This window comes from Colletes latitarsis, chromosome 13, assembly GCF_051014445.1.
Source record: "Colletes latitarsis isolate SP2378_abdomen chromosome 13, iyColLati1, whole genome shotgun sequence".
Lineage (NCBI taxonomy): Eukaryota > Metazoa > Arthropoda > Insecta > Hymenoptera > Colletidae > Colletes > Colletes latitarsis.
The window spans coordinates 4,967,090-4,987,273 of NC_135146.1; the positions used below are offsets into that span (position 1 = coordinate 4,967,090).

General features: G+C 54.5%; 1 non-coding gene across 1 annotated transcript; it reads right to left on the reverse strand.

Annotated features, from left to right (window-relative positions):
* Positions 1 to 15,988: 15,988 nt before the first annotated feature.
* Positions 15,989 to 16,176, reverse strand: LOC143349626 (U2 spliceosomal RNA). The gene has a single exon (XR_013080954.1). It is a non-coding gene; the product is annotated as a U2 spliceosomal RNA (small nuclear RNA).
* Positions 16,177 to 20,184: the final 4,008 nt, after the last annotated feature.

Sequence of the window (20,184 nt, forward strand, 5' to 3'; positions counted from 1 at the left end):
GCCAGATCCTGGGCGTTTTCTGGTTTGGATCACGTAGTAATGTGACACTACACACAAGCAGTGAGTTAAACCTGGATTTAATCTACATTTTCGAGGATAACACCGGTTAGGTCAGGGTTAGGTCTGGTATTTGCCACCATCTGGCTCATACTTTCTCATTTTTCGCATACTTGTTGGCCTCATCCTGGGCATATTCAGGTTTGGATCACGTAGTAATGTGGTACCACACTGAAACAGTAGGCTAAACCTGGATTCAATCAATATTTTAGAGGATTACACAGGTTAGGTCTGGGTTAAGTCTCGTATTTGCCATCATCTGTGTCATACTTTCGCATTTTTCGCATACTTGTTGGCCAGATCCTGGGCGTTTTCTGGTTTGGATCACGTAGTAATGTGGTACTACACACGAACAGTGAGTTAAACCTGGATTTAATCTAGATTTTCGAGGATAACACAGGTTAGGTCAGGGTTAGTTCTGGTATTTGCCATCATCCGGCTAATACGTTCGCATTTTTCGCGAACTTTTTGGCCAGATCCTGGGCGTTTTCTGGGATGGATCACGTAGTAGCATGGTACCACACTGAAACAGTGAATTAGTCCTGGATTCAATCTATATTTTAGAGGATAACACCGGTTAGGTCAGGGTTAGGTCTGGTATTTGCCATCATCTGGCTCATATTTTCACTTTTTTCGCATACTTGTTGGGCAGATCCAGGGCGTTTTCTGGGATGGATCACGTAGGAGCATGGTACCACACTGAAACAGTGAATTAGTCCTGGATTCGATCTATATTTTAGAGGATAACACGGGTTAGGTCAGTGTCAGGTCTGGTATATCCCATCATCTGGCTCATACATTCACATTTTTCGCATACTTGATTGCAAGATCCTGGGCGTTTTCTGGTTTGGATCACGTAGTAATGTGACACTACACACAAGCAGTGAGTTAAACCTGGATTTAATCTACATTTTCCGATCAATATTTTAGACGATAACACCGGTTAGGTCAGGGTTAGGTCTGCTATTTGCCTTCATCTGGCTCATACTTTCGCATTTTTCGCAGACTTCTTGGCCACATCCTGGGCATTTTCAAGTTTGGATCACACAGTAATGTGGTACCACACTGAAACAGTGAATTTATCCTGGATTCGATCTATATTTTAGAGGATAACACCGGTTAGGCTAGGGTTAGGTCTGGTATTTGCAATCATCTGGCTCATACTTTCGCATTTTTCGCATACTTGTTGGCCAGATCCTGTGTCTTTTCTGGTTCGGATCACGTAGTAATGTGGTACCACACTGAAACAGTGAGCTAAACCTGGATTCAATCTATATTTTCGAGGATAACACAGGTTAGGTCAGGGTTAGTTCTGGTATTTGCCATCATCCGGCTAATACGTTCGCATTTTTCGCGAACTTTTTGGCCAGATCCTGGGCGTTTTCTGGGATGGATCACGTAGTAGCATGGTACCACACTGAAACAGTGAATTAGTCCTGGATTCGATCTATATTTTAGAGGATAACACGGGTCAGGTCAGGGTTAGTTCTGGTATTTGCCATCATCCGGCTAATACGTTCGCATTTTTCGCGAACTTTTTGGCCAGATCCTGGGCGTTTTCTGGGATGGATCACGTAGTAGCATGGTACCACACAGAAACAGTGAATTAATCCTGGATTCGATCTTTATTCTAGAGGACAACTCCGGTTAGGTCTGGGTTATGTCTCGTATTTGCCATCATCTGGGCCATGCTTTCGCATTTTCGCATACATGATTGCAAGATCCTGGGCTTTTTCTGGTTTGGATCACGTAGTAATGTGGTACCACACTGAAACAGTGAGCTAAACCTGGATTCGATCAATGTTTTAGAGGATAACACCGCTTAAGTCAGGGTCAAGTCTGGTCTTTCCCATCATCTGGCTCATACTTTGTCATTTTTCGCGGACTTGTTGGCTTGATCCTGGGGTTACTGTGGTTCAGATCACGTTGTACTGTGGGACCACACTGAAACAGTGAGCTAAACCTGGATTCAATCTATATTTTAGAGGATAACACAGGTTAGGTCAGGGTTAGGTCTGGTATTTTTTTTTTTCCTTTTTTTTTTTTTTTTTTTTGTCGTGGGGAAAATCTTCGAAAGACTCCCTCCCACCTCCTTGGGGAGAGGTGGGAGGGGTGTGTGGGATTCCCCGCGCCCGTACAACGACAGGCGCGGGACCTACCCACTAAAAACCCCACGGTGACCCTTCGGCACGCTTTGGGAGGATACCGGGAATCGCTCGAAGCATTCTTCCGGTATCCTCCCCGTGCCCGCGCTTTCGCGCCCATCCCCCGGGGGGACAATCGGTCCCCCCAGTAGACACACTGCCTCATAGCGGCGGGACGGGGCCACTCCATCCCGCCGCTATCCGTCCCGGGGCCGCGTTTAGTGGCGGCTGCGAGCCCCAACTCGCAACCGCCCGCGACCCCGTTTCCACCCCTCGGCGGCCGGGCGTTCATGGCCGCACCAGACCGCCGAGGGTGCCTCCCCTTGCGTCGGACCGGTAGGGGGAGGCACTCCTACCCCCAACCGGTCCGACCCGGCGCCGCCTGGCGGGAGGAGGGTCCACTCAGGACCCCCCTCCCAGCCTAGGTCATCCGCCACGCCGAGGCGGTCGCCCGCGACGCCTCGCGACCGGGCGACGACCTCGGGCCACCGCACGAGCGCGAGCTTCAGCGCGCCGCTCGTGACCAGTACTCTTGCAAATTCGCGAGCGGCATTGTCCCCATATTTATTATAACGCCAATAAATGCCCACATTTCTTCGGTAGTCACACTGTGCCAAGTTCGCCATATCGAGTACGGTGATAGCGTCTTGTTCTCTAACTTTCTTCTAGCATAATTATTTGCTTTTGTAACTACTTCATTTACGAGTTCATCAGTAAAAAATAATTTAAAAAAATCTAACGGTTCTTTCGTGTCTGCGAATATGTGCGGTCCTGCAGGATTGTTGCCGGCTATAAACGGTATTCTCTGGGGTATTTCTTCGGATTCTGGACAGCTAATCCATTCGGAACTGTCGGATTGTGGGTCTTCTCCAGCATCACTGTTACTGTCACCTTCACTGTCTATTATTCTAATTTTTCGCCTTCTTACACCTCTTACTTCATCATTATCATCATCACTGCTCGCGTTCTCTCTATCGTCAAGTTCTCTGTGTATAGATGTAATTTCCTCGTTTAGCAACTCTAAATCAAACTCATCTTCACTAGAGCTTATTTCATTATTACGTTCCATGGTAATGGGGATCAAAAACTTCAACTTTTCTAGACCCTTTGCCACGGCTGTCAGGTTCGAACTGAGACCGAAAATGCAATCCGGTTCGTGGTTGCGTACTAATTTCAGATAAGAAAGTCTTATCTCCATTTGAAGGGATATCATTTCACACTTCATAAGAATATACAAACAGAGCGTAGGAACTCACGCCGAAGAAACTAAACGTAAACAACTACCGCCGCGCATCAAGTTACCGCAGCGTACGAAGTGGTGAGCAACAGTCACCTCTCGAGTTGCGGCATGAAATCGCGTGGTGAGTGAGACTCACCTCTCGAGTGCAAAGGGTTAACATGATTGCGTCTAAACAACTGAATGAATTTCAATGAAACTTTACGTTTAAGTTTTATATTTTCGTTTCAAGGTCTGATTAGATTTAGAGCGCGATCAGCTCCCGGATGATGATGATTATACGTCCTATAGTTTTATAATTATTTCGATACATATACATTATTTGAAAAAATTTTTAATACGATTTATATAAATCTTAAGAAGGATTAAGATCAAACAAACTTTTCTTCTATTTTTTCTAGAACGGAAAAATTAAACGAAATCTTACACATTGCATACCTACCTATACCACATTAAAAACGTATTCCACAAATATTTTAGAATAATGTTCAAAGCAGTCTTACTCTTAAAGGGTTAATTAAGAAATAAATATTTAGAAATTGGATTAAGTAAAATTTATTGAAATGAAAAACCACTCTTAACCATTACCGCGCACGCTGTAACAATCTTCAATAACAAATATTTTCTAAAGATATGATCTAAATAAGAGAATGAATTGCTACAGAAATAGATTACTACTGACTTTTCCCACTATGTTTTTCAATAACCGTATCAATTTGTTACACAGAATCAAATGTTATATATTTGACTTAACTTTACATAATAATATAATCGAAATATTGGAAAAACAATTATGTGCACGTTACCGTTCAATGGAAATCTGATGGATCTCAATTTCTATCCTTCCATTAGGATGTAAAAAATAGTTATTTATTTGTACACAAAATAGTTTTCTATTTTTCACATTCGTCTTGCCTTTTTCTTTATTCCCCACTGAATTCATTACTGTAAAATGGAATACATTAAATTGATTGCTATTCATGCAGTAGAATTTTATTTTTAATTATTGCACTTTAAAAACCTACGGAGATTAGGCTATATATGTATATCTACGCCCCTTCTTTCTCAATCCTCGTCGTTTCTACGACCCAGTAACCCGCGAAGAGTATAAACAAAACACTGTTGCCTACCTGCATGAGTCACTGCTGTAACAGCAGGTAGGAAAAATACAGATAAAGTTTATTTGATCTTAATCCATCTTAAGATTTTTATAAAACGTTTTAAAAAATCTTTACAAATAATGTATACATATGCATCGGAATAATTATAAAATTATAGGACGTATAATCATCATCATCCGGGAGCTGATCGCGCTCTAAATCTAATCAGACCTTGAAACGAAAATATAAAACTTAAACGTAAAGTTTCATTGAAATTCATTCAGTTGTTTAGTCGCAATCATGTTAATAGCATAGGAACAAAAAAAAATTTCTTTTTTTTTAATAGTCACGATATGATCAGGGGGTCCTAAAACGTGTATTTTCGTTAAATAAAATTTACGAAATTTTTCTTTCATTCTGTTACTTATACCTTACATAGGTTGGAAAGTAAAAAAGCTGGGGTAGTCGAGACTTGGAATCGTATGCCGATTATCGCGAGATTGTATTTCAGTTGTTTCTCTTTTACAAGAGTAAGAAGGAAAGGCTCACACTAGCATTCCTTAACGATTTCCCGAAGTTGTGCGAAGTGCCGAGCTCACGTATGTACCCGTGGTTCCAGCGGTAGGATATGTCTGCTATCCGCATCACACCGTTGCACGCTCAGGAAGTTCGTCGTCACTATTGTCGATTTTGATGCACTCAGTAATGCCCGATGTGCCAGTGTGGCCAGATCGGGCATAATTGAATGCATCGAATTCGACACAATTCCGGGAAAACGATAAAGAACGTTAGTGTGAGCCATTCCTTTTTACTCTCGTAAAAGAGAAGCAGCAGAAATACGACTCTGCGATAATCGGCATACGATTCAAAGTCTCGAATGCCCCAGCATTTTTACTTTCTGACCTCCAGCGAGTCACAGCCCAAATCATAAACCATATACGAAAATAGAAGTTTAGGAATGATTTGGATTAAAATACGACAAACAAATTATTGTAAATATATCTGTATCTATTGTGCAACAGTAACAAAATAAATGAATATTGCTTAACATAAAAAATGTTTATTCTGCCTCCGTATTCCCTCCGTCTTCGATGTTAGTCCTGTCGTCGCTATTTGCCGTTTTCGCTATCAGCCCCGCCTACGTTATTCACCCCTCCTTACTCTATTCGCCCCGTCCCCCTATTCAGCCCGTTTTCGTTGTTCGCCTCGTCTTCGTCAATCGCCCCGTCCCCCTATTTGGCCCGTTTACGCTGGCCACAACGTCCCTTGTTCGCCCCGACCCCTTATTCGGCCCGTTTTCACAGGTCGCCCCGTCCCCCAATTCAGCCCGTTTTCGCTGGTTGCCTCGTATTCCTTATTACCCACGCCTCTACTATTCGCCCATTTTCGTTGTTGGCCCCTTCTTTGACACTCGCCACGTCACCCTTTCCCGACCGTTTACGCTGGTCGCCTCGTCTTCCTTATTCGCCTCGTTTTTACCATTTGCCTCGTCCCCTTACTCGGCCCCTTATCGCTGGTCGCTCCGTCCCCCTATTCGGCCCGTTTTCGCTGCTCGCTCCGTCCCCCTATACTACCCGTTTTCTCTGGGCACCTCGAATTCCTCATTTCCCGCGTCATTTGTATTCGCCCTATTTTCGTTGTTCGCCCCTTCTTGGACATTGGCCCCGTCACCTTTTCCGGCCTGTTCACGCTGGTCGCCCCGTCTTGCTTATTCGCCCCGTTTTTACCATTTGTCCCGCCCCCCTATTCGGCCCGTTTTCGCTAGTCGCCCCGTCCCCCTATTCGATCCATTTTCGCCGGTCGCCCCGTCGCCCTATTCGGCCCGTTTTCTTCGTTCGCCCCGTCCCCCTATTTGGCCCGTTATCGCTGGTCCGCCGTCATTCCAATACAACCCCTTCTCATCGTTCGCCCCGTCTTCGACATTCGCCCCGACCCCATATTGGGCCCATTTTCGCCGTTTGTCCCGTCATCGACATTCGCCATGTCCCCCTATTTGGCCCGTTATCGCTGGTCCCCCCGTCGTTCCTATTCACCCCATTCTCGTCGTTCGCCCCGTCTTAGGCATTCGCCCCGTCCCCGCATATTGGGCCCGCTTTCGCTGGTCGCCCCGTCCCCCTATTGGGCCCGTTATCGCTGGTCCGCCGTCATTCCAATGCACCCCATTCTCGTCGTTCGCCCCGACTTCGACATTTGCCCCGTCCTCATATTGGGCCCGTTTTCGCTGGTCGCCACGTCCCCCTATTCGGCCCGTTATCGCTGGTCGCCCCGTCATTCCTATTCACCCCCTTTTCGTCGTTCGCCCCGTCTTCGACATTCATCCCGTCTCCGTATTCGGACCGTGTTCGCTGGTTGCCCCGTCATTTCTATTTTCCCCGTTTTCGTTGTTTCGTTGTTCGCCCCGTCTTCGTGATTCGCCCCGTCCCCCTATTCGGCCCGCTTTCGCTGGTCGCCCCGTCCCCCTATTCGGCCCGTTTTCGCTGGTCGCCACGTCCCCCTATTCGGCCCGTTATCGCTGGTCGCCCCGTCATTCCTATTCACCCCCTTTTCGTCGTTCGCCCCGTCTTCGACATTCATCCCGTCTCCGTATTCGGACCGTGTTCGCTTGTTGCCCCGTCATTTCTATTTTCCCCGTTTTCGTTGTTTCGTTGTTCGCCCCGTCTTCGTGATTCGCCCCGTCCCCCTATTCGGCCCGCTTTCGCTGGTCGCCCCGTTCCCCTATTCGGCCCGTTTTCGCTGGTCGCACCGTCCCCCTATTCTACCCGTTTTCTCTGGGCGCCCCGAATTCCTCATTCCCCGCGTCATTCGTATTCGCTCTATTTTCGTTGTTCGCCTCTACTTGGACATTCGCCCCGTCACCCTTTCCGGCCCGTTTACGCTGGTCGCCCCGTCTTGCTTATTCGCCCCGTTTTTACCATTTGCCCCGTCCCCCTATTCGGCCCGTTTTCTCTGGTCGCCACGTTCCCCTATTCGACCCGTTTTCGCTGGTCGCCTCGCCCCCCTATTCGGCCCGATTTCGCTGTTCGTCCCTCATTCCCATTTGTCCCGATAACGATATTTGCCCCGTTCCTGTATTCGGTCCGATTACGCTGGTCACCCGTCCCTTGTACTCCCCGACCCCATATTTGTCCCGTTTTCGCTGGTCTTCCTGCCTTCCTTATTCGCCCCGTTATTGCCAATTGTCTGGCCCCCATTTGTCCCGTTATTGCCATTCGCCCCGTTTCCCGATTCGGCCCTTTTTTCGCTGGTCGCCCCCTCATTCCTATTTGCCGCGTTGTCGTCGTTCGCCCCGTCTCCGTATTCGGCCCGTTTTCGCTGGTCGCCCCGTATTCCTTATTCCCCAGGTAACTAGTATTCGCCGTACTTTCGTTGTTCGCCCCTTCTTGGACATTCGCCCCGTCACCCTCCTCGGGCCGTTTACGCTGGTCGCCCCGTCATGTTTATTTGCCCCGTTTTTACCATTTGCCCCGACTGCATATTCGGCCCGTTTAGGCTGGCCGCCCCATTTTTACCATTTGCTCCGTCTCCCTATTCGGCCCGTTTTCGCTAGTCGCCCCGTCCCCCTATTCGATCCATTTTCGCCGGTCGCCCCGACCCCCTATTCGGCCCGTTTTCTTCGTTCGCCCCGTCCCCCTATTTGGCCCGTCATTGCTGGTCCGCCGTCATTCCAATACACCCCCTTCTCATCGTTCGCCCCGTCTGCGACATTCGCCCCGACCCCATATTGGGCCCATTTTCGCCGTTCGTCCCGTCATCGACATTCGCCCCGTCCCCCTATTCGGCCCGTTTACGCTGTTCGCCTCGTTTTCCTTATTCGCCCCGTTTTTACCATTTGCCCCGTCCCCCAATTCGGCCTGTTTTCGCAGGTCGCCCCGTCATACCTATTCACCCCATTTTCGTTGTTCGCTCCGTCCCCCTATTTGGCCCGTTATCGCTGGTCCGCCGTCATTCCAATTCACCCCCTTCTCATCGTTCGCCCCGTCTTCGACATTCGCCCCGACCCCATGTTGGGCCCATTTTCGCCGTTCGTCCCGTCATCGACATTCGCCCGGTCCCCCTATTTGGCCCGTTTACGCTGTTCGCCTCGTTTTCCTTATTCGCCCTGTTTTTACCATTTTCCCCGTCTCCCTATTCGGCCAGTTGTCGCTGGTCGCCCCATATTCCAATTTGCCCCGTTGTCGATCTACGCCCCGTTCCTCTATTCGGCCCGTCTTCGCTCGTCGCCCCGTCCCCCTATTCGGCCAGTTTTCGCTGGTCGCCCCATAATCCAATTTGCCCCGTTGTCGATCTTCGCCCCGTTCCTCTATTCGGCCCGTCTTCGCTCGTCGCCCCGTCCCCCTATTCGGCCCGCTTTCGCTGGTCTCCTGTCCCCCTATTCGGCCCGCTTTCGCTGGTCTCCCGTCCCCCTATTTGGCCCGTTATCGCTGGTCCGCCGTCATTCCAATTCACCCCCTTCTCATCGTTCGCCCCGTCTTCGACATTCGCCCCGACCCCATGTTGGGCCCATTTTCGCCGTTCGTCCCGTCATCGACATTCGCCCGGTCCCCCTATTCGGCCCGTTTACGCTGTTCGCCTCGTTTTCCTTATTCGCCCTGTTTTTACCATTTTCCCCGTCTCCCTATTCGGCCAGTTGTCGCTGGTCGCCCCATATTCCAATTTGCCCCGTTGTCGATCTTCGCCCCGTTCCTCTATTCGGCCCGTCTTCGCTCGTCGCCCCGTCCCCCTATTCGGCCCGCTTTCGCTGGTCTCCTGTCCCCCTATTCGGCCCGCTTTCGCTGGTCTCCCGTCCCCCTATTCGGCCCGTTTTCGCTGGTTGCCGCGTCCCCATATTCGATCCGTCTTCGCTGGTCGTCCCGTCCCCTTGTTCGGTCCGTTTTCGCCGGTCGCCCGGTCTTCCTTATTCGCCACGTTTTCGATGTTCTCCACGTCCCCCTATTTGGCCCGTTATCGCTGGTCCGCCGTCATTCCAATTCACCCGCTTCTCATCGTTCGCCCCGTCTTCGACTTTCGCCCCGACCCCATATTGGGCCCATTTTCGCCGTTTGTCCCGTCATCGACATTCGCCCCGCCCCCCTATTCGGCCCGTTTACGCTGTTCGCCTCGTTTTCCTTATTTGCCCCGTTTTTACCATTTTCCCCGTCTCCCTATTCGGCCAGTTTTCGCTGGTCGCCCCATATTCCAATTTGCCCCGTTGTCGATGTTCGCCCCGTTCCCCTATTCGGCCCGTCTTCGCTCGTCGCCCCGTCATACCTATTCACCCCCTTTCCGTCGTAAGCCCCGTCTTCGACATTCGTCCCGTCTCCGTATTCGGACCGTGTTCTCTGGCTGCCCCGTCATTCCTATTTTCCCCGTTTTCGTTGTTTCGTTGTACGCCCCGTCTTCGTAATTCGTCCCGTCCACCTACTTGGCCTGCTTTCGCTGGTCGCCCCGTCCCCCTATTCGGCCCGTCTTCGCTGCTCGCTCCATCCCCCTATTCTACCCGTTTTCTCGGGTCACCCCGAATTCCTCATGCCACGCGTCATCTGTATTCGCCCTATTTTCGTTGGTCGCCTCTTCTTGACAGTTGGCCCCGTCACCTTTTCCGGCCCGTTCACGCTGGTCGCATTGTCTTGCTTACTCGTCCCGTTTAAACATTTGCCCCGTCCCCCTATTCGGCCCGTCTTCGCTCGTCGCCATGTACCCCTATTTGGCCCGTTATCGCTGGTCCCCCCGTCGTTCCTATTCACCCCATTCTCGTCGTTCGCCCGTCTTAGGCATTCGCCCCGTCCCCGCATATTGGGCCCGCTTTCGCTGGTCGCCCCGTCCCCCTATTGGACCCGTTATCGCTGGTCCGCCGTCATTCCAATGCACCCCATTCTCGTCGTTCGCCCCGACTTCGACATTTGCCCCGTCCCCATATTGGGCCCGTTTTCGCTGGTCGCCACGTCCCCCTATTCGGCCCGTTATCGCTGGTCGCCCCGTCATTCCTATTCACCCCCTTTTCGTCGTTCGCCCCGTCTTCGACATTCATCCCGTCTCCGTATTCGGACCGTGTTCGCTGGTTGCCCCGTCATTTCTATTTTCCCCGTTTTCGTTGTTTCGTTGTTCGCCCCGTCTTCGTGATTCGCCCCGTCCCCCTATTCGGCCCGCTTTCGCTGGTCGCCCCGTCCCCCTATTCGGCCCGTTTTCGCTGGTCGCCCCGTCTTCCTCATTCGGCCCGTTATTGCCATTCGCCGTGTCCCCCAATTCAGCCCGTTTTCGCTGGTCGCCCCGTATCCCTTATGACCCACGCTACTACTATTCGCCCTGTTTTCGTTGTTCGCCCATTCTTTGACAGTCGCCACGTCACCCTTTCCCGCCCGTTTACGCTGGTCGCCTCGTCTTCCTTATTCGCCCCGTTTCGTTGTTCGCCCCGTCTTCGTGATTCGCCCCGTCCCCCTATTCGGCCCGCTTTCGCTGGTCGCCCCGTTCCCCTATTCGGTCCGTTTTTGTTGATTGCCCCGCCTCCTATTCTACTCGTTTGCTCTGGACGCCCCGCATTCCTTATTCCCCACGTCCTTCCTATTCGCCCTATTTTCATTGTTCGCCCCTTCTTCGACATTCGCTCCGTCACCCTATTCGGTCCGTTTTCGTTTTTCGCCCCGTCCCCCTATTTGACCCGTTTTCGCTGGTCGTCTCGTATTCCTTATCCCCCATGTCATTCCTATACGCCCTATTTTCGTTGTTCGTCCCTTCTTGGACACTCGCCCCGTCACCCAATTTGGCTCGTTTTCGGTGGTCACCCCGTCCTCTTATTCGGCCCGTTGTCGTTGTTCGCCCCGTCCTCTATTCGACCCGTCTTCGCTGGTCGTCCTGTATTCCTTGTTCCACACGACTTAACTATTCACTACATTTTCGTTGTTCGCTCCGTCTTCGACATTTGGCCCGTATTCGCTAGTCGCCCCGTCCCTCTATTCGACCCGTTTTCGCCGGTCGCCCCATATTCCTTATTCCCTACCTCATTCCCATTCGTCCTATTTTCGTTGTTCGCCCCTTCTTGGACATTCGCCCCGTCGCCCTTTCCGGCCCGTTTACGCTGGTTGCCCCGTCTTCCTTATTCGGCCCGTTTTCGCTAGTCGCCCCGTCCCCCTATTCGATCCGTTTTCGCCTGTTGCCCCGTCCCCCTATTCGGCCCGTTTTCGTCGTTCGCCTCGTCCCCCTATTTGGCCCGTTATCGTTGGTCCGCCGTCATTCCAATTCACTCCCTTCTCATCGTTCGCCCCGTCTTTGACATTCGCCCCGACCCCATATTGGGTCCATTTTCGCCGTTCGTCCCGTCTTCGACATTCGCCCCGTCCCCCTATTCGGCCCGTTTACGCTGTTCGCCTCGTTTTCCTTATTCGCCCCGTTTTTACCATTTGCCCCGTCCCCCAATTCGGCCTGTTTTCGCAGGGCACCCCGTCATGTGGTGCGCGCCATGCTCGGCAGCGAGAGGAAGTGGAGGGCCGTGGCCTCCTTCTGCGAGACCGTAATGCTGCAAAAGGAGGCCGCGGGAAGGGAGCGCGAGCTTCAGCGGCGCGCTGAGGCTCGCGCTAGTATGGTGGCGCGAGGGCGTCGCCTGGGCGCCAGGCGTCGCGGGCGGCGGCCTTTGCGCGGCGGATGACCCTGGCTGGGAGGGGGGCCCTGAGGGGAGCCTCCTCCCGCCAGGCGGCGATGGGTCGGACCGGGTGGGTCCGGTCCACGGGGAGGCACCCTCGGTGGCCTGGAGCGGCCATCAGCTCCCGGCCGCCGAGGGGTAGAAACGGGGTCGCAGGCGGTTGCGGGTTGGGGCTCGCAGCCCGCCACTAAATGCGGCCCCGGGACGGATGGCGGCGGGATGGAGTGGCCCCGTCCCGCCGCTATGAGACAGTGTGTCTACCGGGGGGACCGTTTGTCGCCCCCGGGGATGGGCGCAAAGCGCGGGCACGGGGAGGATACCGGAAGAATGCTTCGAGCGATTCCCGGTATCCTCCCAAATCGTGCGGAAGGGTCACCGTGGTGTTTTTAGTGGGTAGGTCCCGCGCCCGTCGTTCTACGGGCGCGGGGAATCCCACACAACCCTCCCGCCTCTCCCCAAAGAGGTGGGAGGGAGTCTTTCGAAGATTTTCCCCACGACAAAAAAAAAAAAAAAAAAAAAAAGGTCGCCCCGTCATACCTATTCACCCCATTTTCGTTGTTCGCTCCGTCTTCGACATCCGCGCCGTTTTCACTGGTCGCCCCGTCCCCCTATTCAGCCCGTTTTCGCTGCCCGCCCTGTCATTCCCATTCACCCCATTTTCGTTGTTCGCCCCGTCCCCCTATTCGGCCCGTTTTCGCTGGTCGCCCTGTATTCCTTATTCCCCACGTTACTTCTATTCACCCAATTTTCGTTGTTCGCCCCGTTTTGGCATTCGCCCCGTCCCCATATTCGGACCAATTACGCTGGTCACCCCGTCCCTTGTTCGCCCCGACCCCTTGTTTGGCTTGTTTGCGCTGGTCGCTCCGTCTTCCTTATTCGCCCCGTTATTGCCATTCGTCCGGCCCGCTATTTGTCCCGTTATTGCCATTCGCCCCGTCCCCATATTCGGCCCGTTTTCGCTGGGCGCCCTGTCCCCCTATTCGTCCCGTTTTCGCTGTTTGCCCCGTCATACCTATTCACCCCCTTTTCGTCGTTCGCCCTGTCTTCGACATTCGCCCCGTACCCCTATTCGGCCCGTTTTCGTTGGTCACCCCGTCCCCCTATTCGGCCCGTTTTCGTTGGACGCCCTGTCCCCGTATTCGATCCGTTTTCGCTGGTTGCCCCGTCTTCGATATTCGCCCCATCTCCTTATCCAGCCTGTTATCGCTGGTCGCCCCGACCACCTATACGGCCGTTTTCGCTGGTGGGCCCGTCCCCCTTTTCGGCCCGTTACCGCTAGACGCCCCGTCCCCTTATTCGGCCCGTTTTCGCTGGTCGCCCCAACCCGCTATTCGGCCCGGGTTCGCCGGTCGCCCCGTACCCCTTTTCGGCCCGTTTTCGTTGATCGCCCCGTCATTCCGATTTGCTTCGTTTTCGTTGTTCGCCCCGTTTTTGGCGTTCGCGTCGCTGGTGACGACCGCAGAGGTCGTATTACTCGGAGCTGCAGTTCATCTGAAATTAGATCCTCGGTTTGACTCGGGGATATTAATCGGATTGCCCCGGTTCGGTTCTGGTATGTTATAATTAGAGTCCGTATGCGGGTCGTCGTACATATTAAAATTAAAATTAATGGGGTTGGTGGCCCTATTGCAGTACCTTCTACTACTGTTATTTTTAGTCAGGTACTTAAAATTGTTATTAGGATTTGGGCCTTTGTCCATGTTTCGGCTCTGTTCCGCCTCCACGGAAAGATCGACCGATCTCGCGCTGCCAGGGTTCGTTCCGTCTCTTCCCGTCGTTTTCTGCCCCCCCCCCCCCCCCCCGGCACGGGAGTCCGTAGACCTGGCCTTTCTCCCTCAGGGGCTGTGTCCGGAAATCGTCGGCTGCAGTACGGGGCGTAGCGACCCCGAGGTACCTGATGCTATTCACACCATAAGCCTCCTGTTGGTCGTCACAACAACCCATTCCCAATTCCTTCTTTGGTTTTGTGAATGGTCCGTGACGGCAAGAGGTACGGGGGCCTTGGCTTAACCGCCCGGGCCGCGAGTATTGCGACTCTATAAAATCGCCTCCAATCTTAAGCTATGGTGCGTGGCGATGGGATGCATGGTTGGGGGAAAAGGCCCAATCCCAAGCGACCACCTGTGGGGGCACCTGCCGAACCCCCGGAGTATTAGGCTTACCCGGATAAAGCGGCTCTGCCTGGGTGGACCTTTATTTTCGACCTACGCGTGGGGACAGTATGGCTTTTCTAACTAAAACGGGGATGGGACGGGATAGTTCGGTGAGGGAGGACGAAGACGGAGTTGGGGCTAGGGTGACGGCGCTAGCGCCTCACTCAGCACCTAGCCCGGCTTCGTGGAGGGTGGAGGAGGACGTCCAGACTGCGTCAGTCTCGTCTTTCTCCTCCACCAGGAGCCACATAGGCTCCAAGAGGAAGCGGACGGGGCAGGCCGTCGACGGAGTGGGCAGGGCAATGAGCCCTGTTGTTATGCTCAGTTGCCTCAGGGACGAGGTCACTGTGTAGATATCCGAGAGGATCTCCTCGTGTCTGAGGTGAGTGGAGAAGGTGGCCGCATCCTGCTCCTTTAAGACACAGAAGAGCGGCGACGCAGAGGCCCTGAGGGAGGCTGCGCAGAAGATGAGGGAGGCGGCGCAGGAGCTGACCGGGCGGAACGCCCGTCTGCAGCTCCTGTTGGGGGTGGGGTGGCGGGGGAGGAGGAGGGCAGAGGCGCGGTGGAGTAGCGTGGCCCTCCCTCCCATCCTCCCTCCTCCTCCGTCGCGCCCCCCGGCGGTAGTAAACAAGCGGAGTGCGGCGGTGGTGGTGCGGGGCCATACGGGCCCTTCCACCCGCACTCCGTCCGTGCAAAGTTCCCTGTCCTCCTCAGAGGATAAACTTCTGAGGAGGATTGGATAAATGATAGAGCGAAAGTTGGCCGCCTTCCGGGATGAACTCCTCCCCGGAAGAGCGGTCAGTAGGAAGGCTGTGCATCCCCGATCTGTGCCGGTACAGTCGGGGAAGGCGAAAGAGGGTTGAGCCAAGGCTCCGCCCACCGTGGCCACTCCGGGGCAGCGGGTCGCAGCCTCCAAGAGTCCAAGAGTCCAAGTGTGTTACGCAGATGACACACTGGTGCTGGCCGTCGGGGCTCAGTGGGGGAGGGCCAAACGCCTCGCCGAGGAGGGGGCGCAACGCGTCGTCGACCGGATCAGGGGGATGGGGATGACGGTGGCGGTCCATAAGACCGAGGTGATAGCGTTCCATTCACCTCTGCAGGATCCGCCACCCCCTCTGATCCGGGTGGGTGGGGATGATATCGAGGTGAAGGCCCGGATGAGGTATCTGGGGCTGATCCTCGATAGCTACTGGCGCTTCGAGGAGCATTTCCGCTGCCTGGTTCCCCGGTTGGAGAGGATGGTCTCGGCTTTAGGCCGGATCATCCCCAACCTGGGGGGCCCAGCGGGACGAGTTCGCCGCCTCTATGTGGCAATGGTTCAGTCGGTGGCCCTATACGGGGCCTCCGTCTGGGCGGACGACCTGGCGGCCTCCCGGCGCAGCATGACGATGCGCGTGGATGCCGCCCATTAACCTCCTCGCGCGGTCGCTCGCGGTGCTGTATCGTCACCGTTGTGCGCCCATCCACGGGGGGACAAAGAGGGTCCCCCCGGCTGTCACGCTATCTCATGGCGGCAGGACGAGGTCACTCCGTCCCGCTGCCATCCGTCTCGGGGCTGCGTTTAGTGGCGGCTGCGAGCTCTAACTCGCAACCGCCCGCGACCCCATTTCTACCCCTCGGCGGCTGGTGGCTCATGGACGCACCATGCCACCGAGTGTGTCTCCCCTAGCGCCGGACTCGAATTGGAGGGCAGTTCCACCCCCATCATCCTGGCGGCACTGCAATGCCAGGCTGACTCACGACAGAGGTGGATCAGGCTTCAATTGGTCCGTCAATTTCCAAAAATCAGATTAATATTCTGACTCCCCAATGGGGAGTGTATCAGATATTAAGCTGATAAGAACAGATAACAGCGTTTATTTTCAAATAATGTTTCCCCGGAGCCAAGGCCCCGGAGATTAGGTACAGATGTATACATCAGAATTTACTAAAATTACGTTAAATCATAATTCACAAAGGGCGCAGGGACATTCCCCCTACGCCCTTGCAGTCATAACACATTAACACTTTATGTTCACGCTAGGCGTCCAATTGATGCTTCTGTCTCATGCATCCCGTCGCTCCGCTGGCGGGTTAACACATATATGTATATATATAAAATGTAAGCAACAGTATTATATCTAATAAATAAATAAATAACTATATAAATAAATAAATAAATAAATAAAAAAACAAGAAAATATAAAAAAAAGGTAAAATAAATAGATAAACACAACAGTATCAAAGCAACAAAGAAAAAGAACAAAAGGTATAAAATATAACAGTTCGTCGGTGTATAGGGCTGCAATAATACCTAATAGAGAGAAGCAGTAAGAATGAATTGAGAATAAGCGATTAGAAGGAAAGAAAGAACAGGGTTACAGAGGACGCCTGCTATTCGTCCTCTTGAGCACGGAGCATGTTATTCATTCCGGCCCCTCGTCCCGCTCGGTTCTCTTGGAAATTGGTCATTCTTGTCGGCGCCGCCGTGTCCTGGTTGGCTTCAGGCGCCGCGGTTGGGGCAGGGTACTGCCGAATCCCGGAAACGTGCTTCACGTAGATGTCCCTGGACCAGGCTATGGTCTCCGAAACCATGAGTCGTCTCATGGTCCTCGCGTAGAACCACGAGACGCGCAGCGTTTTTAAGAGGGCCTCGTTCTCCGGGCGCCAGGCGCCCAGGGCCCCGACGATGAACGCGTCCACGTGGACGGTGTAGCCGCGCCGGTGGAGGGCACACCCTATGGGCGCGTATTTGCGCAACTTCTCCGACCAGGTGAACGGATCGTGACGGCTCATGCGTCACGACTTTGTCAGGACACAAGGCCGTCAGTTCGTCAGGGACACCCGGGACACGCCGGTAAACCCGGAGGTCGCCCGGAAGACGGATCGCCCTCGCAAGCCTGCGATCCAAGCCGTGGTGTCGGAGTTGGCGAGCCGCCGAGTGAACGCCGCTGTGCCCGAGCACGTGGGGAAGGCTCTCGAGCTTAAACCCGCACCGCCGACATCGTTTATCGCCCTCCCTCCAACGGATTGCTCCATTGAGTGGGAGGACATCAAGGCGCGCGCGATGAATAAAGCGCCAGTCGGCGAAGCGAGTAAATGACCCCCCACGCATGAAGTGATTGCTCATCGCATGGCGGGAGGTCACGCCGAAAACCTTCCCCTGGTCTGGTTTCCGGACCAGTGTCGTTCCGTAGTGCTCAGCCACTGCCGCCCTCATCCGGCGGATTATCTCCGCCTTCGCTCCTGGTGACACCACGACCGGCTCACCCCGCGTGGCGATCTCCACCGAAAGCTCGGTCCGACCATCGTCCCTCTTCCACCGAAAACCGAAACGCGCCGCAGACCTGAGCGCGGCGGACCGCACCCGTGACCAGAATGAGGCACATCCGCTGGTTGGCCACGCGAAGTCCCCGGTCAAACGACCCGACAGGTACTCCACTGTATCAAGGGACGCCCTTGCCAGTGATGCAACGACCGGGTCCCGTGCGTTCAGAAGCCTGAACGCATGGGCCGCGGTCGTCACATCAGCCAGGTCAGCCAGCGGGAGGAGTCTGTATCCTCCCCACGAAGGGGGAATGTGAACTACCTCCGCGCTGGCCCGCTGCGGCAAATTGAGCCATCCCTTGGCCGCGCGCCTAACAGCCTTGTCTACCTCCGCCAGTGCCGACTTCCTCACGCTGACGCCCCGTAGCAGGAAATCCACCCGTGGAATTATGACCGATCTTAAGGTTTCCACCTTCTGCCACGGGGCTAGCAGGGAGCGATCCACCGCCCCCAGGTCCCTCAGCACATCCCGGATCGTGGAGTAGGGCGTCTGGTCGATCCGAACCCCGGTGGGAATGCCCAGGTGTTCGTAGGCGTCTCCGTCTCCGAGCGCTGGAACGAGTCTCTCGTTGAGGCCAAACTCAGTCCGGGCCACCACGCCGCTTCCAAGGACGTGCAGCGTCGCGCACTTCCCCGGGTTGAACGCGAGGCCCAGACTCCGCGCCGTGGCCTCTGCTGCAACCAATAACCCTCTCATGCTCTCGGGGGATGTCGCGATCAATGCGATATCATCCGCGTAAGCCAGGGCTGCTACCTTAAAGCCCGCCATCTCGTACCCGACCCTCGACTCCGCGGCTTGACGGACCACGGGTTCGATTGCCAGGTTGAAGAGTATTGGGCTCAAGGGGCAGCCCTGTCTTACTCCCGACTGCATGGGGATCCTATCGGCGAATCCTTCGGCAGTACGGACCCTCGTCGTGCAATCGGTGTACAGACACCGGACGAGGTTGACGATCGCAGGGGGGCACCGCCACCGGCCAGCGCGTTTAAGATGGTGGTGTGGGGGACCGAACCAAAAGCATTGGAGAGGTCCAGCCACGCAACCACCAATTCCCTCCGCCGTCGCTTCGCGTCGGCAAGGGCCTCCTGCAGAACGAAGTTGTGCTCAAGGCACCCCTCATACGGCAGGAAGCCCTTTTGTGCCGGGGAGAGACGTCGATTTTGGACGGCCCAGCGGGTAAGGCGGTCGGCCATCACGGCCGCGAAGAATTTGGGGATTACGTCGCCCATGGCGATGGGACGCCAGTTGCTGAGGTCATCCCTCTCACCTTTCTTGTAGATCAAGATGGTATTTGACTCCTTCCGTAGGAGATTCCATCCGGTCCGGGGGATGATTTTTTCATCCCCCGGAGGCGGTTAAACACCTCGGCCGACCCGAAGGGCCTCTCCAGTGCCTCATTGGTGCCTTCATCCGGCTGGTCGTGGTGGAGCGCCGGGAAGTGTTCCAAACGGTCCCGAGCCGCATATATAGAACTAAAGTGCCCTTGGACAATGTCCTTGGGCACTTGGCAGTGCGGAGATTGCTCGGCTAGCACCTCCTGCACTGCTCGCTTGCGGTTCGTTCGGAACAGACGCTGTATTCGCGTGGCTTCCCGGACGTGTTCCGTCCGTGTAGAAGGAGCCCCGGTCGCTACGTTGCAACTGGCATCCCCTCGGGGACGCACCCTCAAACTCTCCGCCGCATCCGGCCTTCCTCCCTCCCCCCAGTGGCTCTTGCGGCACCCCCCCCCCCCCTTCCACGTGCAGAACGCCTCGAACCAAAGAAATCCGCCACAAGGGCGGCAAGGGCCTCTAAGCCCTCCGCTGTCTCCACCGCCGCCGCGTCGGCGGGGGGCAGTCATTGGTCTCCGCTCGCTCCGGGGGGGGGGGTCCGCGCCCTCTCCTTGGACGCTCCACGATTACTTCGGGATTCCGCTCCGGCCCATGCCTGAGCCCCCCACACGTCCGCTGCATCCGCTTACCTCCGGTCACCATCGGGTCACTCCGTGTGCACGTTCCTGGGTCGACACCACTCCCCCTCCCCCTCGTCGCCGTCTGCCTCCGGTCCACGGCGGCGTTCCTTCTACTGACCGCAGAGGTTGCACCACTCGGGGCCGCGGTCCTTCTACAAACAGAGCCCCGGTTTGACCCGGGGGTATTAGTCGGACAGCCCCGGCTCGCGTCAATTATATCACAACTTAACTCCCCTTGCTGGTCGTCCCGAATACAATTGTCATTAAAATTAATAGGGCTCGTGGCCCTGTCACAGTACCTTTTTTCACTGCTCATATCATTAGTCCCGCTGTTAAAATCAAAATATATATTACTATTACTACCCTTACTACTAGTTGGGCCCTGGTCCGTATTTCGGCCCCGTTCCGCCTCCACGGAGGGACCGACCATTGCTGCGCTGCCGGGGGGCATTACTCCTTCCTCCGTTGCATCCTGTTCCCTCGGCACGGGGGTCTGCAGCCCAACCCTCTTCCTTCCTCTTCTGGGGGCCGCCACTGTCCATTCTTCATTCGGCGGCGACGTCGACGGGGCCGCAGTCGTTGCCTCTTCTTCCGACGACGACTCCTCGATGGCCGGGAGTCTT